The 27,926-nt window shown below is 38.2% G+C and overlaps 1 pseudogene; it reads left to right on the forward strand.

Moving 5' to 3' along the window:
* The first annotated feature begins 4,252 nt into the window (after window positions 1-4,252).
* LOC137096567 (claudin-34-like) overlaps window positions 4,253-27,926 on the forward strand; it is a 77,382-nt pseudogene continuing 53,708 nt past the window's right edge.

The raw sequence follows: 27,926 nt of genomic DNA on the forward strand, positions 1-27,926 counted from the left end.
GACACCACATTTATATATGCAGACATTTCAAAATAAACAAAAGAAATGAGAAATTCAAAACACTTCAAGGAGTTTGAATAAGGAATATTCAAACTGTAATTCTTCTTAGGGCTCTTACAGACAGTGCCAAAATGTGGGTTTTAAAAGTGGGACACAAAAAGTGAGACTCATATAATCCAGTTCAAAGCAGATAATGGACAGGTCAGTGGTTCAAATTCGGGGAGAGTGAGTTTAACTCCCTCGGTCAGCTCCAGCTCTCTATGCAGGGACATGAGAGAAGCCTCCCACAAGGATGGTAAAACAGCAAACATCCGCATGTCCCCTCAGCAATGTCCTTGCACATGGCTAATTCTGTTACACCAGAAGTGACTTGCAGTTTCTCAAGTCGTTCCTGACACACACACACACACAATGGATTATCTGCTTTGATAATCTGGATTATATTGCAGTGTAGAAGAGGCCTGTGTCTGGAGAGGACCCAGTCCTTAAATAGTTGTTATTTTAAAATATTTGCATCTATGTATATATAGTGTATGTCATTATATTTTTAAAAACCCACAAAATTGTGCAAACCCAACAGCTGGGTTGTTCTCTGATTATTTAAAATAGTTTTCCATTCACAGATAGTGATTTATCTCATATTCCAGAGGTCCATGTCATGATAACAGTGTTCCCCATGGTTTTCATAACGTTGATAACTGATGTAACTTGGACATTCCAGCCTGTCTTTTCTCACCAAAAGAAACGCATTTTGGAAAAACATAAAGCAGCTTAAAGCAGCTTGGAACATGAGCCAAATGTTGACTTTTCCATTTAGTTTCCCAGTTCTTTTATTTCACAGCTTACCAAGACAAATTCTAGTTCCTTATTAACCCAGATAACTACCATACAGAATCCTTTCCCCTTCTCTTTAAATAAAACAAGAAGGTTTCACAAGAGGTTCTAATTGCAATCAGGTATCAAACTCTCATTTTTCTTATTTGCCTGATGACTCAGTTAAGCCTTTCAAATATTTATTTTTACTAAATAGAGGTATAGTTCTTACAAAGATAAAGAAAATTGACCAATTATTTCTAGAGCCACTGCAGTTGGTGGTCTGCATAGATACTGCAACTGCCTGTAACTGAAGCCTTATTGCTCCTCATAACAATAGGGAAAGCATAGAAGCATTATTAGAAACAAGAAGTAATGCACAGTTATACCCATAACTTTTCTGCCAAAATTCTTAATCCTCAATAATAATAATAATAATAATAATAATAATAATAATAATAACAACAACTACTACTACTACTACTACTTTATTTTTATACCCCACCAACCATCTCCTGTAGGGGACTCGGGGCGGCTTACAAGGGACAAACTCAAAATTTACAATTAAAACACAGAAATAAAACACTACAATTAAAAACATCAGATAAAAGCAATGCCACACAATTATAAACAACATAAGAATAATATAGCTGAGGAAAAAAATATAGCTGAGGTACAATCAATGGAAATATGTGATAATAACCTGGAATTATCAGTGCTTGGAATTATCTGTGCCCAAAAGATATTATTCAACAAGTAGCAAGAACTCAGAATTTTACTCTGTGATACTCAGTGAGATGCTTCCATATTGATAGTTTTATTCAAAGCAAAGAAGGCATCTATTTGCAGATATTATTCCAGGTTGCTTTACATAACATTTTGTACACAATGACTAGTTGGTTGTATACAAACAGCAACAGAAACAACAACACAAACCTAAACAAAATTTCAAATAAAATCCACACAGAACCTTCCCCAAACACTGATAGATCGCATTTATATCTCAACTGTCCTTTTTAACATTATTGTCTCACTCAGGCAACATTATTTTGTTTGGCAATATATAATAGTGGGGGGGGGGGGTCATAATTTTGGCTGCCAAGCTTCAATGTTGCGATTGCCATTTTCTGATTCTGTTTAAAACTTATTTCTCCATTAGGCAGTCTTTAAACATTGGTAACCACAACCATATGTTGGGATTTGGGGGTATTTCTTTTTTTTTTTTCTGGCAGCAGTGATTGGTACATTCACCAATCTTTGTAAAACTGTCTTATATAAAGGTTAGATTTTGTGCTCTGTAGGACACTTAAAAGACAACACATTTGCTTGGATTATGCAGTTTTCCAAGCAGACAACTTAGTTTCTGCCTTCTGTCCAAATGCACACTTGGGGCACTGCTGCAAGCAGTCCCTCTTGAACTGATTGATGGTTTTCAGATCCTAATGAGACCTCCTGAGTGTAGTAGGACCTAAAAGCTCCAGGCTAATGGAATTCTAACAGCAATGTATAAAAATAACGTTCAATCTAGAAAGTGCCAGGGCTTTAGTAAAAACAACTCTGACTTGAACAAAAAAGTATATTGCAAACATAAAGCCAAAAAGTAAAGAACCTTAAAAAGCTACTAACAAGAAAAAGGAAAATTCTTATAAGATGTTCTGGCAGTGCCACACAAATAATTGTCAGGCAGGAAACTCTAAGATGGCAGACATTTAACAACATATGGTCACAACTTTTAAAAATGAGCTGTTCTATCAATCTGATGTAAAGCAGAGCCCTTGCTATGAAGAGACACCTTATAAATGGCTTTGCCCCCTGAAGGAATATGATACATTCCAGATTTTGTTCCAGTTTTCTGGCCTGCATTTTTATATTCTGTTCAGTCTCTTTTTGTGGGATCGTCTCTGGAAATGTTACATAAGGATGACATTTTGACACAACTTTTGGCATATTTCCTCTGTCTGGGTACTTACTCGATAGCTTTCCAATGCGCTCTCTGTGAACCTGAGATATTACATCATAATGAACAACAACATAGTTGTACTTTAGTGATGACAGTGAGAAATATACAATCAATTCTCTTCCTCTTTAGATAGAGTATCTATAATAACAATTTATAATTTTATCTATAAGTTAAGTATATCAACTATATATTTATCTTTAGATGAGAACCATCATGGTGTAGTGATTTGTGTGTTGGACTAAAACTGGAGATCAGGGTCCATTTCCCTATTTGGCCATGGAAACCACTGGGTAACCCTGGGTGAGTCAGACATGCTCATCCACATAAAACTCTGTGATAGATTAGCCTTAGGATCTCTGTAAGTCAGAAACAACTTGAAGACACACAACACTCATATAAATCACATCTAGATCTTACATCATAGAAAGAACATAGATAGATAAATGGATGATTATTATTTGTGCATTTGTGTGTGTGCATTTTTGTGTGTGTGTGTGTGTGTGTACATTTAAGCCTTTTTATTGGACACAGCTGCTCTGAGTTATGTATGCTGGATGACATCCTGTTCAGCATTTATGAATTCATAGACTTACAAACCCATATCTTTTTAGAATTCCCATTTATGGTCTCGCTCCAGTACGATGCCCAAAAGTGCTACTAAAAATTTAACATATAAGCCTGGAATCTCTCCCATCCACAAGGGTTTTCTCAAATGCTAGGAAGCAAAGAATCTTCCAGCCTTCTTCTAGCAGCTGTAACAGACCCAAAATGTTCCACTTTTGCAGCAACTGTTATGATATAGTTCAAAAACAACTTTAGTGTTTGCAAATCATCTTTATAGTAAAGATGGTCCAGAGTTGAAAACAGTTACTTTTTGGATCTACTGCTTCAGGAATCCACCAGTTAATGTATTAACCTATACTGACTGAGGTCCCTTCCAGACTGTGCCCAAAATGGATGCATTCAAATGACACCTCCAGGAAACAAGAATTAATTCAGTTCAAAGCAGGTAAACTCTGCTTTGTTCCAAATTAAATTGATACCCGATTTGACCATTCTGGCAGATAATTCTCAGTGACCTTCCCTATAATGCAAAACCCAGGATTCCATGGGATATTCACATGACAGTCAAAGTTGAATTGTAGTACTATATCTGTGTAGTGTGAACAAATCCAGATGAAGCCACCATGTATATAAGGAGAGAAATATGTAGTTTAGCTCTCAATAGTATCATCCAAGTTGTGGAGTCCCCTTGTCTGCCACCTCCATTTCACCCTGAGCCCATTCATGCTATACAGGGCACTGCTACACTGTCACTATAATGCAGCTTGGGCCCCTTCTACAGTGTCCTTATATTCTAGGATCTGATGCCAGATTAGCTGCTTATCTCAAATTATATGGCAGTGGAGACTCATATAATCCAGTTCAAAATTGGGGTCACCACGTACAATCCCATTAACCCTGGAGTACCCAGCAACCATGCCCAATCTGCGCTCAGGTGAGCACCTGGCTGATGCCAGTTAGAAAAGGTGGGGACAAATGGTAATCAAACATCAGTGAGGATTGTACCTTGCTGCCTCTTCAAGTATTTGTTTTCAGCCATTCTGCCTTTAGGATTATAATGTGTTATTGATGTATTTCAAGAAGATGTGTATATACTTTCTTCCTGACTTCCTAACCCAGCAGAAAACAAGCCCCGCTCTCAGTGTGACATCTTTTTAAAATTGAGCAGTTTTACTTTATGTTATGTGTGTTGGTAGTGGCTGTTGTTATAATTTTATGTGTTATTGTTTTATACTTATGCACCATTTTATGTTATATGCTGCACTCTGGAGTGCCTTTGTAAGCCGCCCCGAGTCCCTTTGTATAAGGACAGTATAGAAGAGGCCTTGGAAGCAGTTTGGCATGAACTGGTTTGGCTGTGTGGTTAATTAGACAGCCATGCCTGTAACTGTTTTAAGGTCAGGGAGGTGGCTTCAAACTGCTGGGCAGATTCTAATCCTCCCCCCCCCCCCAATTTCCTGCAGAGATGTGCATCAGCACTTTGGAGGCATGCAGGCAAATCTATCACAGGGTTTTTCTGCCAATATTTATTCTTGTCTTCTTCACTTTTTATAAATTCCTGGAATTTGGAGATTGGGTAGGGACATTTAGAATACTCAGCCAGAGGCTTCAAGCACCACAGCAAACTGGAAGCCCCAGAATATGAAAGTTTTTGCCATGCCAATTAAAGCAGAATTTGGTGCTAGAATTTTATAGTGTAAAAGGGAACCCTGTCATTAAAAGCACTTCACTGGGCTTTAAAAATGTATCTGTTGTAACTTGCTTTCAGTACAAGTCTTTCCATGCTTCTGGTTTAAAATTATGGAAGTGTTTAAAAAGCTGCTTTAAGGCAACCACATTTATGGGAATTTAGGCTGCTGCCTTTATTAATGTTTAAATTTTGCTGACCTATGCATGACTACTTTTAAAAAAACCCTCCTGTTTTATGGTTTATTTAGTTAGTTACTTAAATGTATTTTATTTATTCTTATGAATGTCACTTTATCAGAGCAATTCCTCCAATTAAATTCAATAATAATCCATTGTCTTAAAATCAATAATGAACCAATGGATAAATATATGAATGAATTGATGTTTTAAAACACGACTATAACTAAACTCACACACAGTCCACCATCAACCTCTCCCACATTGTCTATAGGCAATGTGATACAAAGAGAAGAAGCACAAAGAGAAAAAAATAGTTGCTTTATTTATCGTATCAGAAGCAAACCAAGGGTACAGTTGAAAATGTATTTTAAAAACACAAAGTTTAAAAACTTGGTATTATATTAAATGCCCTTTGATCAGAAGCTGGCCACATGGAGTGCCTCTGTTGTTGCTATAAGAAGCAACCAGAATTAGTTGCTAAATATCTGAGAATGGTGTCTTTCCCAGTATCAACTGATATTTCTAAAAAATAAATTTAGATAGTTGCTATGAACAGAAGTTGAAACGTTTTCTTTCCAATATTAATTTTGTGATTTGTCTTCATCTTATTAATTTTATGACATAGCTTCACTTTAGTCCCTTTTTTCATTACCTAAACAGCTCCAGCATTCGGATAGTACTGTCCTAAAATATTGAAATACTTTGTGAGTGTTGAACGTGTTGTAGACACTTCAGAAGATGAAAGCCAGTGTGGGGAGAGACAGCTGCCCTGATCTCAGGTTTTTAAACTCAGGTTGGCATGGACTTCTCTGTCTGGAAGCACCCTAGGAGAGTGCCTACACACACACACACACACATACATACATACATACATACATACATACATACATACATACTCATCCATAACAGCTTTGTATTTCTTCTTACATCCCAATTTCCAGTTTCATACATAACATAAAAGTGTTTGAACAAGTAACAGGATTTATGTACACCCCTCTTTATCACTGTCTAAAGACAGAAAAAGGAGGCTAAATGCTTCTGTGGCTCTGTTTGTCCTTACTGGTGCAATGTTTCTGTTTCTGTTTTTGAGTTAATTTTATTTTGTTCTCTCTTAATGCAATGCTTTTCAAAAAGTGAAAATGGGGCCAATACATTGTTTTACTACATGCATATTTCCAGGCATACACACATCTCCTTCAATAGTCTTTAATATATCACTTTTTCAGCATGTGTTGGCAGGATGTATATAATTGGGAGAAGTGAAAGATATGGGTGAAAAATAAATCACAAAAAAGATGTTCCTAGTGGGAAAAATAGAAAAATCACATACAAACTTTCTTTGCAATATCTAACAGAAAGTTCACTCTTGAATGGAATTTTCACACTTTCAAACATCTGCCTAAAATTACAGCCATATATATTCTTGCCAGCTTTACCCTGTACTTTTAAAAGGCATTCATTAAAACTTCTGGCCTTGTAGATTTACAAATGGTAACATAAAACTGGCTAGCCAATCTATATGCTATTTTAAGCTACAAACCTCAGAACATTTTACTCTAGTAACTCCAGGTGAAATCAATCATTATTGAATCCAGTAGGCTAGTGGTATTCAAAAGAACTATTATGAATAGATGTTGCTGGAAATAAGATAAGAAAGAGAAGTGATTTTGTAGATGATTTACAGTGGATTTAGAGTTGGCTATTCAGGATCAGTCAAAACCCTGAGATTTACATACCAAAACCTGAGTCCTAAGGTCAGCTCCTGGTGATATTATTAAGAGTTATGCATTAAATACTAGCCATAGGAACTAGTTTGAGGCTGACACGGTATTCACTGTTCACAGACCAGAACCTTGAGCAGCAGTAGAACAGTGGGTTAAACTGCTAACTGCAGAAAACTTACTTTCAAGAAGGTGGGCATTTCAAAGCCACGAGTCAGAGTGAGCTTCTGCTGTTAACCCTAGCTTCTGCCAACCTAACAGTTCAAAAACATGCAAATGTGAGTAGATCAATAGGTACCTCTTCGGTGTGAAGGTAAAAGGCACCATGCAGCCATTCAGTGAAACACAACCAGGAGGGCCTATGAAGAACAGGCTCCTTGGCATGGAAAAATAGAACAAAAGCACATCCCCATGGCCAGAGTTAAGCATCGCCTCTACAAGCCGGACATGGAAAGGGAAACTTTTGCATTTATTTGTGAAATTGTATGTCATTGTTGTTCACTGTATAAAAGGCATTGAATTTTTGCCAATATATGTGTATCTGTCCTGAGTCCCCTCAGAGAGACAGAGCGGACTATAAATAAAGTGTGTTGTTGTTGTTGTTGTTGTTGTTGTTGTTGTTATTACTTTCTTAACCAGTGTGCTGAGATGTGCTGATGCTGAGCTATAGATCTCCATGTCTGTTTGGAATCAGTGCTGGATCATGCAAGGGATGGAAAGAGAGAAATCTCATTGGAATGATGTGGTTTCCCTCCCGGGGAAATACTGTACCTATTTATGTTCTGGTCATCTTTTTTGCAAGTGTGCCAGCACTAGCAGTGTCTTGACAAGCATTTTTGCCTTTTCCCAACCTCATTTCTAGCCTGACGTGGGAATATACTCTGGTTGGCTGCAGGACAATATCTGGGGTGGGGGTGGACTCCACTTGGGCTAGCTTCAAGCTGTGTTATATAGATGCACCATACAGTAGTTCATAGTAGTACATTTAGGCTTTAGGAGGATTTGTTATGCTTATCAACATTAAATGTAATTTTTAAAAAAACACATTTTGCAGGTTGCTTTGAAATTTTGGCCTGGTATCATGGACTCTAGGTCTGAAACTAGCAGGCAATCAAATGGGGTGCTTTGGTTACCCTTTAAAGTCCCACGCCTATATTATGGTCTAAATTCAGTTGCTAGACCTAACTATAGAAGAACTATTGAATGGTATATACCTATTGACTTAATAAAATCTCATTGATTTAGAAATTGATGCTAACTTGATGCTAACGATTAGATTTAGGCCTAGATTAATGGAGAACTGCCATCTTCTTACAACACTGTAGGTTCACTCTTAAGTCTCTATTATCAGGAAATTTGAGCTGGAAAACATTCTAGAGTTAAGCCAAAATTGGGGGTGTATTTCCCAAACATTTGTGCTCCAATAGATATAAACCCATTTGAGTGATTTGCAAAAGGCAGAATGTGTCATTGGAAATGGGTGAAAATGCATATTTATTTCCAAGGCTATTTGACCAAATGATTTCATCCTAATATATTGACTCACAGATGAATAGCTGTGGACAGAAATTATTCATTATTCATTCTTTCTTGCTTTTTTAAGCATGTATTACTCATACTATAGCCAATAGTTTCTGGACAATGTGTAATAGATAAAAATCTAATTAAGATAAAATTGTACACAATCACAAAGCAGCACAATGAATCAATCATTTAGCAGCCTCAGCCATGTACAGGGCTGAAAGAGATTACAAACGGCAAATCCAAAAATGCACATCTCATTGAAAGTTAAGTAGTACAGATGAATAATACCAGATTTCACATGTATGGTCCTCTCTGGAAGACAAAGAACCACAAGTTCTGTACAGCAGGGCAGCCTAGATCCTGGGTAATATGATTACATTACCTATTTTTTCCACTTTCAGAGTAAGAACTACTAAGATACTTTATTATCATTAATGAGACAGCCATATAGTCAAGTCTTATTGACTCCATGGTAGCCTTATGTTCACTTCATGATTCTTCACTGATTGGGCTATAGGCGAAGAACCTTATTCAGATAAAGAACGTGGCACTGTGCAACAGCAGGTAAGAAAAATAATGGTCACATTCACAGAGAGGATTGAACAAAGGCAGAGACTATAATGTAAGCATATTTTGCAAGGAAAATCCTCTCATCATATAAAAACTTCACTTCATAAAGTTCCAGTTAGTTTTATATTTGGTGAAATTATTCACTTTCCTGTATACCTATAAGAGGAGTCAGGAATTAACAGCTCACTCCACAGCAATGCCCATTCAGGATGAAGTACTATATTTTTTAGAGCAGGGAATTCCATTTTTATTGTCTTTGCAAACATTTTTGTCATGACTGTTCATTGAAGAATCACACAATGTTTTTTGTCAGTATCTGAAAATATTCCATTTTATAAACATTCCAATTTGATTCAACAGAATGATTTATGTAATGATTTACTAATAACATTTCTTCCTTTATCATTTATTCTTGAAGAATACAGTGCTATTAACTAAGGGCAAAGTTTTAATATAAGGACAAACAATAAAATTATAATACTTTAAGAGGGTTACTATATGTCCTCTTTCCCCAGGCATGTCCTCTTTTTCTGAGCTAAAACTTCTGTCCCAGGGGCTTTTTAAATGGCTGGATATGTCCTCTATTTCTGAATTTCAGGTCCTATCTATGTTGCCATATAATGGAGTTTAAAACTTGCATTGTATGATCAGCGTAGATTCATATAATGCAGTTTAACTGCCTTAAAATGCAGTAGTGTAGATAGGGCCTTTAGAAGCAAGCAGGCTTTAAAAGTCTATTGGAAGTCTGTGGGACAACATGCCCCCCCCCCCCCCCCCAGTATAGAGAATATCCTCTCACTAGGGATGGCCCAGATTATAGCTTAAGAATTTAGCTCTGTATCAATGATACCTAAAGAGCAGAAATGTCAAACTCACTTTCACCAATGGGGACCTCAGCCTTGTTGTTGCCTTCAAAGGGCCATTTGTAATTGTAAGACTGTATAAATGTAACTATCTTTCCCTATCATTGAAAGGCCCATGGGCCACATAAAATGCCATGGCTTGCCAGATTCAGACTTGTATTTGACATGTGTGCTATAGAGAGGGGCATGGGGGCAAAAGGAGAATGGTGAAGCTCAAGTATGGAGTATGGAGAGATTGTGGGCTTCCTGTAGAATACCTGGATGTTTATCTCCCCTTTCCTCTTCTCAATACCTTCTATCTATTGTTCCTTCTGCAGTCCATAGCTCTTTAGACCATTTGATTATTTTTCTTGCTGTTGCCTTTCCTTGCGGGACAGTTGTGGAAGCCTGGAGTGCTTGGTAGTGGATAAACAGTCTGTGCTAGGATATTGCTGAAGTACCCAGAGAAATATTGCAAAACAATAAATTAACATTTGTTGTTTACATATAAATAAGATCAGGAATACTTCTAGTCACAATGATCACAGCTTATACATATAACTACCTGTGCCCTGCCACGCGTTGCTGTGGCCTTTAGTAAGAGTTTTGAAATCTCTGCCTGGCCTCTCTTCCTTCCTTCCCTCGCTCTCTTTCCCTCTTTCTCTCTCTCACACTCCTTCCTTTCCCCCCCCCCTCTCTCTCTCTCTTTCTCCCTCTGGCATCCCTCCTTCCTCCCCCTTCTTTATGCTTGTGTGTAAACTTGAGTATTTTCTGTTGGTCATGGGGGTTCAGTGTGGCATGTGTGCCCCAATTCTGTCGTTGGTAGGGTTCAGGATGCTCTTTGAGTGTTGGTGAACTCTGAATCCCAGTGACTACAACTCCCAAATGTCAAGATCTATTTCCCTTAAACTCCATCTGTGTTTATATTTGGGCGTATTGAATGCTTATGCCAAGTTTGGTCTGGATCCATCATTGTTTGAGTCCACAGTGCTGTCTGGATGTCGGTGAACTACAACTCCCATACTCAAGGTCACAGAGGGAAGGGGTGGGGCGAAGCAGGGGGCGTGTCTTTCTGGAGGGGGTGGGAGGAGGGAAGGAGTGAGTCATGGAGGGAAGGGGTGGGGCGAAGGGAGGGGCATGTCTTCAAAGTCACCCCCTCCCTTCGCCCCACCCCTTCCCTCCATGACTCACTCCTTCCCTCCTCCCACCCCCTCCGGTTAGACACGGCCCCTCCCTTCGCCCCACCCCTTTCCCTCCAGGAGTGAGTCACAGAGGAAAGGGGTGGGGGCGAAGGGAGGGGGTGTGTCTTTCTGGAGGGGGTGGGAGGAGGGAAGTAGTGAGTCAGGGAGGGAAGGGGTGGGGCAAAGGGAGGGCGCGTGTCTTTCTGGAGGGGGAGGGAGGAGGGAAGGAGTGAGTCAGGGAGGGAAGGGGTGGGGCGAAGGGAGGGAGCGACTTTGAAGACACGCCCCCTTCCTTCACCCCACCCCTTCCCTCCATGACTCACTCCTTCCCTCCTCCCTCCCTCTCCGGTTAGACATGCCCCCTCCCTTCGCCCCACCCCTTTCCTTCCAGGAGTGAATCACGGAGGAAAGGGGTGGGGCGAAGGGAGGGGGTGTGTCTTTCTGGAGGGGGTGGGAGGAGGGAAGGAGTGAGTCAGGGAGGGAAGGGGTGGGGCAAAGGGAGGGCGCGTGTCTTTCTGGAGGGGGAGGGAGGAGGGAAGGAGTGAGTCAGGGAGGGAAGGGGTGGGGCGAAGGGAGGGAGCGACTTTGAAGACACGCCCCCTTCCTTCACCCCACCCCTTCCCTCCATGACTCACTCCTTCCCTCCTCCCTCCCTCTCCGGTTAGACATGCCCCCTCCCTTCGCCCCACCCCTTTCCTTCCAGGAGTGAATCACGGAGGAAAGGGGTGGGGCGAAGGGAGGGGGTGTGTCTTTCTGGAGGGGGAGGGAGGAGGGAGGAGGGAAGGAGTGAGTCAGGGAGGGAAGGGGTGGGGTGAAGGGAGGGGGCGTGTCTTTCCGGAGGTGGTGGGAGGAGGGAAGGAGTAAGTCACGGAGGGAAGGGGTGGGGCGAAGGGAGGGGGCGTGCCTTTCCGGTGGGGATGCGGTGCGGCGAAGCTTGGAGTGTGCGGAGCGGGGCTTGGAGGCAGCATGGGAGGGGTCAGATGAAGGAGGGGGTGGAGGGAAGGGGGCAGGGGGAAGTTGCGTTGTGTGTGTGTGTGTGTGTGTGGGCGGCTACGTGTTCGTGCTGGGCAGGGCGAGGGAGGGAGGGAAGTGCGGAGGGTGCGTTGGCCGTTCAGCCATGTGTGCGCGCGCGCTGGGGACTTTGCGCCAGTGCGCATGCTCAGTTGTTTTGCCGTTTTTTCTGTGTGTGGTTGTGTTGTTTTCAATTTTGAATGGATTAGTTTGTACCGAGTGGGTTGTCCTTGGGGCATGGCAATTTTGGTGCAGTTTCGTTGGGGTTTTTTAGAGTTTTGCTGTCCCATTGAACCCACCTAACAGATTTATATATATATAGGAGGATTTAAAGTGAAACCCATCATAGTGATCAGACATTTTTCATTCTTCAAAATATGCCACCCCTGTCTTCAATCAGTAGTGTTGAATTAAGAACAGAAAGGGATATGCTATAAATGAAGCCTTTTCTTTAATGGGAAACTATTACAAGCAATAAAGTCCTGAATATATTGAAAAAATACCGAAAATTCACAAAAGCTTGCCAATGGTCTACTTATATCTAATTAGTTGAATTTGATATGGTTTGGCCCAATAACTATCCTCCAGAACCTTCTAAGATGACTCCACTAATGTGTAAATGGTCACATTCAGATATCACAACAAGTCATTTAAAAACCACAGTATGATAGTAAAACAGTACTGGATATTGTTATTTGATAGCTATTAGAAACAAAGAAGCCCCCCCCCCCCCTTTTGGGGGTAAAGCCTTTGAAATGTCAGCAGAACATAAGATGCTGAATGTCAAAAAGGAATGTCAGCTTCCTTCAGATAAGGTCAGCTTGTCGAATTGTGTAGTTTGTCAGCTTGAACACAGATCCAAGCCTATGTTTCAAAGACATAATTGTATCCTCATATCTGATATTGGATAACTATTTTGTTGCTTAAATAAAATACCTGGAACATTTATTCTGTGCTTATTGGATCTGACTTAGAGGTTATCTGATGAGCAGCACATATAACCAGAAAACATACTTTAGAAATTGTTCACAGAAATTTCTGGAGTAAGTGGGATATGATCTCAATCCAGCATACATAGGCAGTCTTTCCTCACATAAATACCATATAACAGAGTCTAGATCATTAAAAAAATCTCTCTCTCTCTTTAAAAAGTATATTACAAACTGAAAAATAAATGCTTTGGACTTGTCAATGTTGACTCTCATGCCTTCCAAGAGTTAAAACTAGCAATTATATTGGAAAGAGATTAAAGAAAACATTTACAAATTCATGGAACAATGCAAATATAAAAATAAGAGAGAAAATTGTGTCATCGTCTCCCCACACCCTGTAAGTAGCAAGGAAAGATTTAAACCCACTTATTTCAAAAATAACATTCATTTTACTGAATAAATTGGGAACTAAGGCAGCTTAAAATCACATAAAAATATTTAGCTTAAATGTTATATTGCAGAAGTTAAAAACTATTTAAAACAGTTATATTAAAACCATGCAGATAAAGTAGTTTAAAATAGATTTGAATCATAATTGAAAACATACACAATGGCCAAGATCCTACATCCTATATGCAGTTATAAATGCATGGTCCTCTAATCAGACTCTCCGAACAGCCAGCAGTTACACTGAATGTCAGAGCTCTGGTCTGCTGGTAATGGATGTGCATTGAGAAGATTCTTCCAGCATCCTACTGCCAATAATGGACAGTGCAATGGCCAGAGTTGCATTTCTTATTGGACCCATTTACACTGCCATATGATGCAGTTTGGAACTGCATTATGTGGCAGTTTAAATGATGCCATTGTGTCATCAGAAATCATTGTCAGAAGGGAACTGGATATTTATTCCTACTTTACCCTGACCTCTGTTACTCAGCATGGCTGCCAGCTGCTAGGGTAAGTTGAATTGCATTTTTAAGCATAAATCAATCAATCAATCAACTTTATTTATACCCCGCTACCATCTCCCCAAGGGACTCGGTGCGGCTTACATGAGGCCGAGCCCAAATACAACAATACAAGCAATAACAACAATACAAACAATTAAAATCAAACAAAAAACAATAAAACAATAACATAAGCATTAACAGTAGGACAACACACTTTAAAATCTATGGGTAGGCCGAATGTAATTAAAAATTAAAAAAATAAGGCTGGACATGGGCGAAAAAGTGGTGGGGCGTTTGTGGAACATACAAGCAGACCTAAAACAATATAAAGTGCTATTGGATCATTATTCTGGGAAGGCACACTGGAACAACCATGTCTTCAAGCTGTTCTTAAAGACTGCCAGAGTTGGAGCAAGCCTGATGTCCTTAGGAAGTGAGCAATATTACCGGGATTGCAAGCATGAATACTGAAGCATGCATCATTACTCTAACTTAAACATTTTAACTGCTCAACAGGATGCTAAACAATTTCTGTGTAAACTTTTCAACTCTAGGGAGAGAGCACTTCTTGGAGTGATATGTTGAGCAAGCTCATATAGACACGTAGAGTTGTCAAGCAGGTTCTCATGTCTTCTTGAAGTTTCCTGAAGCTTCCTGAAGCAAAATAACCCTTTTCTCTCTCTCTCTTTGTTCTTCATCAAGTGTAAATAATGATCTTGTCAATCAGACATGTTTGCACCACTCAGCACTTACATTGTGCCACTTCACATTAGAATTTTAGCTCTTTCTCAAGTAAGTTGCTCACGTCCTCATTATCTTTCAAATGTCAGTGCACTGTGGGTGTGTTAGCAAAAGCTTGACCTTGCTTAGGTAAATATATCACTTTTGATCCATCCTTGTTACACTAAGTTACTTGTTCACAAAAGGCTGTCCTGTCAGCGCATGTCAAGTTTTGTAAACTTGTGTAAGTGTTGCAAAAAAGGGGGGGGGGGGCATTTCTGCTCATGCATGTTTGCTTCTTAAGGGCCTAGTTTGGGTCATTTGAGTTTAATGCCTCTTAAAAATTATAGCCTCAAATAAACTCATCACCTGACAAACCATATTGGAAAGAATGTGAAGGCAAGTCTTCAACTGGTATTATCTGGTTTTGTATTCCAATTGATCAGTATTTTTAAGCAATGCAGATTAAGGTGTGGTTACAGAAACCTTTCAAAACGAAGACTTTTTTGTACTGATCTTTATAACACAATAATTATGTATAACAAAAGTCTGCTTCCTTTTGTTAACTAATTTTCTTATGACATATTCAAAGTTCAGGATCCATTTAATAAAAAAAAGATTTCATTTTAAAAACTTGTGTACAATTTTAATTCCAAAAATGTGAAAATGTAGTAGTAGTAGCAATCCAGACAACCCCCCCCCCCCAAAAAAAAATGTTTGCTTTGTTTGATGATGTGCCAAGCTTTTATATTTAACACTAACATTTTGTGGGCGTTGTTTTTTTTTAATGCATGGAAAACACTGAAGAATGAATTCAAAAAGCTTTGAAATATTTTTTGATATGGTGTACTTAGTACTTGATAATTTTTTAATTCTAAACTTGATTAATTCTAAACTTTACAAAATGAAATGTTTTAGAGAGCAAATTAGGAAACTGACTAAATAGATTTCCTTTTCATTTCTTTTGTTTGTCCCTTTATAAAATGTAATTCAAAGCGTACAAGAGCTATTAAACATTCTCTTTAAAGAAATACAATTGATAGAACAAGAAAATTCTAACAAGAAGAAAAACAATTACTTTATGCCATAGAAAATGGGAATTGTTTGCCTCTGCCTTTTGTCTGAAAAATGCCTAGTTACAAACCAGCCTATTAATAGATGCGGTCTTATGCTAACCTCACTAAATTTGTATTTGTAATTTTTTTGTACTCCCATTCAATAGTGAGTTTGGTTTCCAGAATGTTTAGGATATCTTTAATGGGACACAAATGTTTCATAACAGGGAGTGAACAAATTTGTACTCACCGACAAAGATGCTTTCCACAAACAGGATGTTGGCATCAATATACAGTACTTTTGGATATTATCGAAAGATGTCTGTTACCTGTGCATACTAGTAGATATAGGTGTCAATAGCAATTTGTTAAAAACACATACATTGTTGTTGATTGGATCCAAATAGATCAATAAAATACAAGATTTTTGGCTCTTTCTTTCTTAATGCTCATGTCCTATAAATTTGCACCTGAAGCTTCACATACTCTGTGAAATTATGTGTGATAGGATATGAGCTGTATGTATTTCTAAAGGACAGAAAAAATTGCATCAATAGCACTATCTTTTTGTTTGTGCAGTACATCCCTGAATCCAAGGCCTTGGGTAGCTGAAGTCAGCTACTAATTTACAAGACAAGGAATCATGATCTCAGGAGGGAACTGTTATCTTACATGCAATAGGCTTGCAAGCATATGTAGCTGGTTCCACAGCTAATATTCCCAAGACATTCAAATGAATGATTAAATTCTTGGTGAGAGAGAGCATATGTTTCAGATTCCCACAGCACTGAATGCATTTCTGCTATGCCTGATGTCCTACAATAGGGGCAGCATGAAACTTAGAGACCTTGGCTGCATAGGGGACTCTGTAGGATATTCTTTAAAAAAAGATTAATCAGTTTTAATTATTGAAAAACCCTTTGTTGTCTGTATTATGATGTGGCCTCTTGTCTGTTCAACTAATTAATCTAGTCCAAAAACAAAACAATTCTGAAATGCAGACTAAGTTTCAGGTCTCTAGCATTTAAATAAATAAATAAATAAATAACTTTATATTTATATTCTGCCCTGTCTTCCTGAGGGGACCCAGGGTGGATTTACAGGCCTTGAGCTTTGGGAAAGACAGGCACTATCATCTCTTTCTTCTCCCCACCCCCTTTCCTGAATGAAATAAAAGTTTGACAAGTAGCACTTACAGTTCTTGACATTTCACCCTAAGGTCCATGCAAAATGGACCCAAAGAACCAAAGTTTTGAGAAAGTTCATTGGTACTGAGCTTGCGGACTTGATTGACAATAAACACCAAGTTTTGTCAAAATTGGTTAATAAATATGTACTGTAGTGGAAATTACTATAGATTAATGGCAACAGATCTAACATTTTGTGGTAGTTTGAATGCTGACATAGGACTGTGACAATCAGGATCCGATTCTGTTCAGCCATGAAAACTCAGTGATTGGCCCAGGGCAAATCACACTTTCTCAGTCACAGATGAAGGCAAAGTCAGACCTGCTCTCAACAGATCTTGTCAAGAAAGCATGTAATAGGTTCATCTTATGGTTTTCATATTTTAAGAATTAATTGAAGGTGCATGACACCAACATACTGGAAAAGTTACAGAAATTCAAAGTATTTATTCAAGAGATACTGAAGGCTGTTGACAGATTGGTTCCAAAACCTTACTATTATTATTTTTCTCATTAGATGAAACAACAGGTTTAGTGACTACACAATCAAGAATGTGGATTTGAATACTGGAATTCACAAAGAGACAGACACTTTGAATTAGATATTGGGATAGTATATTCATTTCATTGCAGACTGCAGAACATTTTCAGGCAGATCTTACAGTGTAATAGTCATACCACTTAATAAAAATGCTTAGGACAAATACTGCCATGTAAGAAAGATGATGTTTCAATGGGTTCATGAAACATTCCATTGATAAGTTTTATTTTCCTATCCTCTTTTATATAATTACATGGTAAAACAAAAGCACTCAATTGGATTTAATTGGCCGCAATATCACTCCGCTGCCCTGAAGCAACTGCAAAGATCCTTCAGTTGGACTATGGGTTTGTGGATGTCTATCTTAATCATGCCTCAAACTATTTCTTCAGGGCAATGGTACATAGTTTATGACCCAAGATATCTGACTTCAGTAAACCAGACATTTTCTTTAAGAAGGGCAGAAAGATTGCCCCAATACAAATCTGATTTAAAGGAAACTGAAATATAGCTATTTAAAAATTCTTCAGTTAATAAATTCATAGTGACTATCAGAGGACAACTGGTGAGAAAGAAAAGATGAGAGCAGATGGCAAAAGAAATGGCAAGGAAGATTTCTATTTTTAAAATTGCTTGGATAAATTAATTTTGTATTGTATGATTATTCTAGGCTTGACAGCACCTTCTGTGCATATTTATGGGGAAATCTTATTTTTCCCCATCTAAGCTTCCAGGTAAGTGTAAAAAGATTATAGACTTTTGTTATAAATATGCTTCCAAATAAATAACAGCCAAGTTCAACAAATGTATGTTCAACAAAGTATCACTATGCATCCTAATGTAATAAAATGACAGATAAATCAATAACTGAAAGCAATACACTAATATGTTTGACTGGTGTATGATCTAGTCACATTGGTTTTCATCAATGACTCTCCATGGAACTTGCATACAAATAACTATGAAACCATAAGTTAGATGTTTGTATCAGTATTAATCTCATTTGCAAAATTTCAGGCAGGTCTACACAAACGCAATTCATCTTCAATGTAGCAAATAATATCCAGTTAGTAAACAGTGGGAACTGATTTTAGTTACAGTGTACTGAAATGTAAGTACTTATTTAGTTTTGTGATTTTTTAAAAAATATTTTGATACATTTTACTGAAAAATTAAAATAGAAATCCTTTTTCACTGAAATCATAGTGAATCCCTAAATGACAGAATACATACATTTGTCTAAGTATTAACTAAACTGTCACAATTAGTACTGCTTACAACAATCCAGTACTGCTTAGTCAACCAAAATGGGTAAACCTAATTTTACATTTGAAGAGTAAAGTAATCTTAAATTATTCATCTTGCCCAGTGTTGACAAGAACTCTGCAGTCAATTAAGTATGTGTTTTTCGCTCCAGTTGGTCTTCTAAAGTCACACCCAGCTATACTGCTGGATGTTGCATTTGTATGCTCTCACTTACATAACCAATCTCATTAGTTTGTAAACTTCAAGGTCATTCTGAGTTCATCTATTGTCGAAGCTGGTGTGATGAGACATCTGACAATCAAGGCTTGCATAGTTCTTCTCACACTTCCTGAATCTTCTGGGGAGTTGTGTATAGGGGCAAACAATGGAAAAACAGTGCCTGGGTCACAGCTGGCAAACATGTTTTTTTCACTGCCTGCTTTACAAGCCATCACAAATCATGTTCGTGAAAGCAAGTGAGAGAATTTTGTTATTGCTTCTTGGGGACTTTTAACATTCATGCAAAATTTTGATGTGAGAAAATCCACAGAAGAATGATAACTTTATTGGCCAAGTGAAGTGCACAAAATCCATCATGCAAACTTTCAAAGCTCCATGGATTTCTTCATCAGATGTTTTAAAAAATATTTAAAAATCATGCAGGAGAAAATGTTAAAAATCATACAGGAGTAAGCTCATGAAAGTAGACTCATAGGCCTACATTAGATGTTATTTCTGTTCAATTGTTTTGGATGGATTTCAATCGAAAAACACTTTTCTTCTTTGCCATGTGGGGACCAGGGACAAAGGGCAATGAGAGACAGGTAATAAAAATTCAACTCTATTAGCAACGGAAAAGTAGCTTCCCTATTATATATTAACATCACACCCTCTTTGATAAGAATAGCATGGATAAACAAAACATCCTTTTCACAGATATTATTTGTATATTTTATATACCCAACCCTAAATACCAATTTACAAGACAAAATATCAATTTTATACATCTACTCGATCCCTATAATCAAGTGACTCAAATTTCACTCCTCAAACCTAGTTACCATTACATGGCCTTCCATTCTTTCAGATACTCTGTAAATAAATTCAAATAATTCAAAATAATTTATCAGATCTATTCCTTAATAAATATGTTAATTTATCAATTTTCATTACTGCCAATACTTTTTTCTTAACCAATCTTCATGTGAAAGAATGTGTATACTTTCCCAATATTTAGTATGAGCTATTCATGCAGCTGCCACTAAATGCCACAATAACCTTCCATGCTCTTTTTCTAATGTAGAAATTCCCATAAGAATCCAAAGTAAAAACAATTATGGCTCTAATTCTATCCAACTTTCTTCTAATAAAAATGTTATCTAATCATCAATCAGAATTTTGTCTTGCTTTCCTGCACTTCCACAGGGAGCTCTGACATGGGCTGGTGCATGAGGTCATGAGAGTCGGAAGCGACTGAACGAATAAACAACAAAACACTTCCACTACATCTAAAAGAATGAAACAGATCAAGGTTCTTTTTCTTCTTTTTTTTTACATTTCCAACATAGAGTGCCTAGTTTTGAAAATGGTCTTCTCAAAGCCAGGGATTTAAGTCTTGCCATCTAAGTGAAGAATAGTTCAGGCAGCTCTGCTCTTGACAGAATTCTGTCTGTATGCTGCATGGCTTTGAGGAACAGAAAGAGAGTTGGCAGAGGTTATAGAACAGTTCCAGCCACAATGTGAATAGCATTGAAGAGGAAGGTGGTAGTATTTCTTCTTCTATTTCAATCAGTGGAAGAACTTGAGCAGCTCTTAATTTTGTGGTATAAATCACAAATAAAAGAAAGAAAATGGGATCACAACTTGTTAATTGGTAGATTGCATAGGTTTCTATGGATTCTGCTGAACAATGAAGGCATGACAAATTATGAAACAATGGAATATAGATTGAACATGATATATTCAAAATACTTGACACCAGAAGAGTTTGGGATTTCAGGGATTTCAGGGTTTGTTTGTTTTTTGGATTTTGGAATACCTGTATTTGCATAAATGTACATAATATGATATCTTGGAGATGGGACCCAAGTTTAAACAGAATATTTATTTATTCTACATACCTGATACAGGTAGCTTAGTCAATATTTTTTAGTAACTTTAATAATCCAGAAAGCTACCTCAGTCTGCCATGTGGATAATTTTTGAAGTATTTCTGATTTCAGAATTCTGGGTGAAGGAGCCTCAATCTGTAAGATAAAAAGAGACAATAAGTAGTCATGAAACAGAGTTTGAGATATGGGTGATAATGCTGGAGTATTAAAGTTGAAAACCAAACTACAGGAACCAGAGCTGTTTGGCCATTCAAAACCCTCAAATGACATTTGATAGTCTATGTTGAACAAAGGGTCCTTTATACTCTAGCACATACACTGTTTGTGCTTCTACTACTGACAGAAACAATGTCAATCTTATTTTTCTAGCTTTTATGTGGTTTTTCCCCACCACCATCTGGCCATAGATTATTTTTGGATGAACAGAATGCACCTATAACCAAAAGTAACACTCTGTCCTCAGGACTTCTACTAAAATAATTATTTTTGGCCAACCTAAATCATTCTCAATTGCCTAGTTAAAAGGGGAAATGAAATTACTTTAGCCTTGAGTATATCACCATTGAACACATCAGGCTTTTGTGAATGTATGGCATTACAGTTCTCACTTGTCTCTCGCAAATGCTGGGCCAAGAGATTGTAATGTTGGGATACAATTCAAGTGCAAATTACTTCAAACAAGGTAAGATGAGAATACAACTCCTGAAGTAGTCCTTTCTCGATATTGTCATAGTTTTTCATTCTACACAAAACATTTAGGGTCAGAATCCTACTAATGTCTTATACATGTGAAAGTTTTCCTATTATAGTAGTTAGATAGTTTTGTCTGAGTTGGATTGCTTGAATTTAGTTAAAAATTTGTGAAAGCAGAGGGTGCATCTATAAAGTTTGAGACAACTGAGAACTCTTTGGCAGAGAAGGCTAAATATTTTGTAAAACTACAACACCTATGATTCCATAACATTGAGTGATGGCAGTTAAAGAGATACCAAAATACATTAACTCTACACTGTAGATGCACCTAGGGTTATGTATACAGTGCATTTTTGCATGGAGGTACACATATAATGTGAAGATTGCATTTTGCATTAGACATATGACTGTACATGTGTATTTGGTTGCACATTTGATGACATAATGTCACAATACACTTAAACTGGTCTTATACAACTACTGTTTCATTCCATGAGTGTATATCACGTATGGTATGGCATTTTGGCTTCCAAAAAGTATTAGTAAAACTAAAGCTAATAAGCATTATGCCATTATTTTTTCAATAGCATTGGAACACTGAATATTCTTACCAGAAGCAACTTCCCATATTCTTCATTGCATTATAGCCCAAAGGCAAATTAGGGAACATGGATTCAGCATGTTTTACACTCCACTTGAAGACATTGGTTCATAGTTTGGGTGTCTTCCTGGATTCAGCCTTGAACCTGGAGACCCAGGTTTCTGTGGGGATCAGGAGAACTTTTGCAGAATGCGCATCGACTGCTCCTCTTTCTTGAGATATCGGATATGGTCACAGTAATACATGTTATTTACATTTGCTTGGAGCACTCTCCTCGGTGCTGCCTCGGAGTGTTCAAAAATCCACTGGTCCAAATAGCTACAGCTGAATTGCTAACTGTATCCACTGGCTGCCGATCAGCTTCCGAGCACAATTCAAAGTGCTGGTCTTAACCTTTAAAGCCCTAAACGTTTCTGGCCCAGACTATCTGTCCGAACGTATCTCCTGGTATGAACCATCATGAAACTTAAAATCATCTGGAGAGGCCCTGCTCTTGACCCTACTGACATCGCAAATGCGATTGGTGGGGATGAGGGACAGGGCCTTCTCATCAGTGCCCCCTGCCTGTGGAACGCTCTCCCCAGAGACATCAGAATGGCCATCTCCCTCCTGTCTTTTAGAAGAAAAATCAAGACCTGGCTTTGGGACCAAGTGTACGATTAGTGAGCAGCAAGTAAAAGAAGATTTTAACACTTATGGCAATGATTTGACCCAGACTGGAATTTAGATTCTGATTTTAATAGGCACGTGTTAATCAATTGTTTTAATTATTGTTTCAATATTTTAAATATTTTAATGCATTGTTGATTGTTTTATTATGATGACACCATATGGTGTCTGTGAGGCCGCCCTGAGTCTCCCTCGGGGGTGAGAAGGGTGGGGTATAAATATAGGGAATAAATAAAAATAAATAAAAGTGCATACTATGCCCCTGTTAAAACAGATTAACTGGCTGGAAATCTGTTATTGGGCACAGTTCAAAGTGCTATTAAAACCCTATATGGCTCAGATGCAGGCTATCTGGTAGACCGTATCTCCATGTGTGAGTCTACCTGGGCCCTAAGATAATCAGGAGAGACCTTTCTTTCAGTTCCACCAGTATCACAAACATGCCTCCTAATTTGGATTTAGGAAGATAATTAGGTTAAGGAAAACATCTGCTGGGAAAAAGCACAAAACTGGTCATTGTCACCTATTTAAACCATTCTTGCTTTAAATCTCTGCTCTGTTTTTACTACTAAAATTTAGTTTTACTACTAAAATTATCACTTGGTTCAATAATTGATGTAACTATCAATTTCATTGTTTTCTTCTACCACCATGAACTTGGATAGATGGACAGAAAGGGAGGCAAGTAAAAAAGATAGGTGGGTATAGGTTTATATGTTTCGCAAAGATATCATAACACTGGTTGGTGTAGGGCATTTTCATCAAGTAGACAGCGTTAGTGTCTATGTAGAGACTTGGCCAGTTAAATAAAGGATGTTGGGGGCTGAATTAAAACCATGAGCAACACTCCTCTATACCCTGGTCTAGAGAAAACAACATTAACTGTGGTGAAGCTCTTTTCTTATTGATTGGCTCTCTGGATGAACTCACTCAGACCCCTTCTACACCACCATATACTCCACCAAAGCAGAAAATCCACATTATCTGCTTTGAACTGGATTTTATGAGTCTACATTGCCATATAATCCAGTTCAAAAGCAGATAATCTGGATTGTATATGGTTGTGTGGAAGAGGCCTCAATGATTTTTACTGGAGAGTTTTGGAATAACTTCTATCTTTGTTGTTCCTTCACCATATGACATCTCTATGTGTGAACTGAGATTATTTCAATGATACAGCTTAGGTCAAGATTATTTGAAGGAACCTGTTAGAAATCTACAATCCTCTGGAGAGGGCCTTATTGCTGCCCTACCCCCTGCTCAAGTGAGTTAGGTGGAAAAAAAAGGGAAAGACCATTTTCAGTGTCTGCTCCCAGACTCTGAAGCTCCCTCTCAGGAGAGACTAGGAAGGACCCATTCCTGCTTGCCTTCCTTACCGTCTTCTGCCAGCAGGCTTTTGGGGAGGATGAGGGGGACACTGTGGGCAGTTTTAAATGCAATTTTATTTCTACAAGCATTTTATCTTATCTTAATTGTGTTTTATCCATGGCATAATATTTGTTTTCAATTTTTTTATTTGCTGTTTTAAAATGTACTGGGTTGTGTTATGTAATTATGAGACGTTTTGTATCTCCATGGGAAGAAAGGAGTGGAAGAAATAAAGTAAATCATAATCATAGTCATCACCATCACCATCACCACCACCATCACCACCACCTTCACCATCATCATCTTTTTTACAGTTTGCTTCCTACTTTCATTGTGTTATGAGCAGTGGAGAACTAGTATCTTGTAAAGACAGTTACATTGTCTGGATAAATGAAGGGAAAAATATCCTGCCTACCTCCATCTAGTTGCTATTAATGTTTCATGAATATCTAGCAAGACTGACAATGAAATCCTACACATGTCTACTCACAAGTAACCCCACTGAGTTACATGGGATTCACACTATATTGGATTACATGACTGGTAGATAAGGATCAATTGCTGTGATACTTTGGGCAGATCTAGATTAATATGGGGTTAATCTAGTTTGCCCAAGACATGATCAGTCCCAAGTATGAACCTCATAGGGACTCCCTCAGCCACTGTGAAAGTGGGAGGGAGTCACCACTGCCCAGAGGTGTTGAATGCTGTGATATGTGCCAGGGTGATGGGACTCCAAAAGAGGTGGGAAGGATATCCCATCCTCTTCTCTTCCCTGTGTACTGTGCCACCCCATCTGATTTTACAACACGTGATAGCAGACAGATAGAACTTATGTCACAGCTGGAGACTGCTAAAACACAGAGTGCAAGGCAGGGGGAAGTGGACTTCCATCCTATGTCCCTAGGCCTGCCAACCCTGGGAAACATGGGGTGATTGTGGGTAAAGTTGCAGCTGCTTCTATTTCAGAACGAGCCCAACTTTTCCCACAGGTCATAAGTCAGAAGATAGTGTGAATTCTGTGGCAGAATTCAAAATTTTCACTGACTTTGAGTAACACAGGGCAAAAACGCATAAGGTGGTCTTATCCGGCATTATCTCAGATCAACTCTATTTGGACACCATAAAGCTGATCCACTTCTACACCAGCCTAAATAGTTAGTGTAGATGTGGCCTTAGTGGAGTTACTTGCCTTTTGAAAAATGTTGATTTTGACCTGTCATATCCTTAACTAGATAAAGAGTATTGAGTTGTAAGTAGAAAGTACTCATTCACTAATAACTTCTTTTAAACAGGTAGGCAATCATGTTATTTTTAGAGAGCTTTTAAAGGTTAACTTATCCAGCCATCAGTTCATATTTTAAAAGGAATAGACAATTTGCTATGCTCACTAAAGATAAGCAAGACCGAATAGAAAAATTAATGTTATCATTTAGACTCTGCAAATTCAAAACTGATTCACAATCTTTCTAAAGATTACATTACAGATATTGGTTCAGAATCAAAATAGCCTTTGATCTTGAGCAGATGAAGAAAATGAAAACTTGAAAAGGCACAACTTACAAAAAAACTGATGTAAAATTCAAATTGATACTTGAAAAACCATGCATTACCCAAGGCTCTAATTAGTATAACAATCTGCAGGAGCTACGTACATACAATGCTCCTAAATCTATCACTCTAGAGATGTTATTTTGGCAGGAACTCATATTTCTACACCTTGTAGTTCTCTACATGAAAGAAATGGACTTTCTGACATTTTCTTAGCTTTCTAGAAAAACTGAATGAGGGTAGTTTAAACATAATCCAGATAAGACAAAGTTTCTCCTGCACAGTTGAAAGGCAAATCAGGAAATAAGGATCCAGTTTGACTCCTCCTGCAGACACAGGTCTGCAGTTTGGGGGTACTCCTGAACTCAGTGTTGAACCTGGAAACCAGATTTCTGCAGGGGCCAGGAGTGCCTTTGTACATTTAAAACATGTATGCCAGCTGCACCCATTCCATAAGATATTGGATGCTACATGTCTTAGTTACACCCCATTTGGATTATTGTAATGTATTCTACTTGGGGCTGCTTTTGAAAAGTGTTCAGAAATTTTGAATGGTCCAAACCACTGCAGCCAGGGGGGTGCTGTATAATATTTCAATTATTTTAACTATTTTAAGTATTTAAAGCGATTATAACTTTTTTTGTCGTGTCAGGAGCGACTTGAGAAACAACTGATGTGTATGTTTAATTCTATTTTAATAATTACTAGCTGTCCCCTGCCACGCGTTGCTGTGGCCCAGTCTGTTGATCTAGAAAATAAAGTAATGAGAAAGTGTTGGTTTCTAATATATGTAATTTCTTTATGCTTGTGGGTAAACTGTATTCCTTGCTTTTTCTTTGTCAGTGTTGATGTGGAGAGTATCTTGTTTGCCCACCCTGGAACATGCAACATACCATTGTCCTTCTTTAAGGGTCCCTTTCAAATCTATGATACTATATCTGTGAGTGTGTGAATCATATCTATCTATCTATCTATCTATCTATCTATCTATCTATCTATCTATCTATCATCTATCTATATTTATGGCTGGATGGCTCTTTGTCAGGAGGACTTTGATTACGTTTTCTTGCCCTGATGAAGGGAGTTGGATTGGATGGCCTTAAGTATTTTCTGTTGGTCATGGGGGTTCTGTGTGGGAAGTTTGTCCCGATTCTGTTGTTCATGGGGTTCAGAATGCTTTTTGATTGTAGGTGAACTGTGAATCCCAGTGACTACTGGTGAACTGTGAATCCCAAATGTCAAGGTCTATTTTCCATAAACTCCATCTGTGTTCATATTTGGGCATATTGAGTGCTTGTGCCAAGTTGGGTCTAGATCCATCATTGTTTGAGTCCATAGTGTTCTCTGGATGTAGGTGAACTACAACTCCCAAACTCAATGTCAATGTCCACCAAACCCTTCCAGTATTTTCTGTTGGTCATGGAAGTTCTGTGTGCCAAGTTTGGTTCAATTCCATCGTTGATGGAGTTCAGAATGATCTTTGATTGTAAGTGAACTATAAATCCCAGGAACTACAACTCCCAAATGACAAAATCATAATTTTTTGAGTGATGGTCACTCCTTGAGTTGTGAGACGTTTTGTTGCCAAATTTGGTGTGATTTTGTTTATTGATTCTTTTGTTTTTAAGGTACTCATTACACACAGAACATTTATATATATATATAGATATGTAGCCCCCAGTGGCACAATGGGTTAAACCCTTGTGCCAGCAGGACTGAAGACCAACAGGTCACAGGTTCGAATCCAGGAGAGCGTGGATGAGCTTCCTCTGTCAGCTTCAGCTCCCCATGTAGGGACATGAAAGAAGCCTCCCACAAGGATGGTAAAACATCAGAACATCCAGGCGTCACCTGGGCAACGTCCTTGCAGGCGGCCAATTCTCTCACACCAGAAGCTACCTGCAGTTTCTCAAGTCACTCCTGACAAAAAAATTATATGTTGTAGATTTTAAATGGTATTTTTAAAATATTGTGAGCCACTTTGCATCTCAATCAAAGAGACGAGAGTGGGATATAAGTAAATAAATATTTGTTTCCCACACTAGTCAAAATGCAAGAGGCAAATAAAGACATCCATCAATCACATACACACAAAAATCATTCACATGTAAAAGTTGGATGGAAATTTTCCAAAAAGACCTATAAATTTTTTCTTCAGACATTGTGGGTAGATGATAATATGCTGTTGTCAAGCAGGCACAACTAGTGGTAAAATAACTTTTGTTGCCCTACCCCTTTCAGGTGA

This window comes from Anolis sagrei, chromosome 3 (genome assembly GCF_037176765.1).
Source record: "Anolis sagrei isolate rAnoSag1 chromosome 3, rAnoSag1.mat, whole genome shotgun sequence".
Taxonomy (NCBI): Eukaryota; Metazoa; Chordata; class Lepidosauria; order Squamata; family Dactyloidae; genus Anolis; species Anolis sagrei.